We start from the raw sequence: 479 nt of genomic DNA, 5'->3' as shown, positions 1-479 counted from the left end.
ATTAAAAGAAGCGTCTGTTGTTGGAGATGTAGATGCGTAAATACGCGCACGGACGCCAATCGGTGGATTTTTACGCACCCGCTGTAGTGATAAGGGCAGTTTCAAGTGAAGCGGTTCACCAAACACTATCGCAACTCCTGACTGATTCACAGACGCGCAACTTGTCTGTTTTGTCTCGGAGTGGCTCCACCCCTCCAGCCAATGGGAGTGAGGTGATCCGGTTGCTCCGCCCACCGCAGCCACAGGAGACGCTCCCTCCAGCTGCCCCGCACTTTAGACCAGAAAACACAAAAACAACCCCACTACGACTGTAATGACATCGTAGTGCCACAATAAACAAATACGAGGTCGAAGTGGAATATTAAAGTGATAAGATAAGAAATAACCAACAGGTAAGAGTGAAAACGTAGCTGAAGCTCATCAGGTGGTTATTTTTAACATTAGAATCAAGTCAAGTCAGCTGTCATCAGCTTTTATCA

General features: G+C 47.0%; 1 protein-coding gene across 1 annotated transcript in view; it reads right to left on the bottom strand.

Moving 5' to 3' along the window:
* The window catches only part of efna1b (ephrin-A1b), an 11388-nt gene extending 11226 nt beyond the window's left edge, over positions 1–162 (bottom strand). Inside the window, exon 1 of the mRNA XM_030394865.1 lies at positions 1–162. This exon is cut by the window's left edge and continues 147 nt beyond it. The gene's annotated coding sequence lies outside the window, so the exon portion shown is untranslated.
* Positions 163–479: the final 317 nt, after the last annotated feature.

This window comes from Sparus aurata, chromosome 17 (assembly GCF_900880675.1).
Source record: "Sparus aurata chromosome 17, fSpaAur1.1, whole genome shotgun sequence".
In the NCBI taxonomy this organism is placed as follows: Eukaryota; Metazoa; Chordata; class Actinopteri; order Spariformes; family Sparidae; genus Sparus; species Sparus aurata.
Note: the sequence above shows the minus strand (reverse complement) of the source record. Positions and strands in the feature narration are given on the sequence as shown.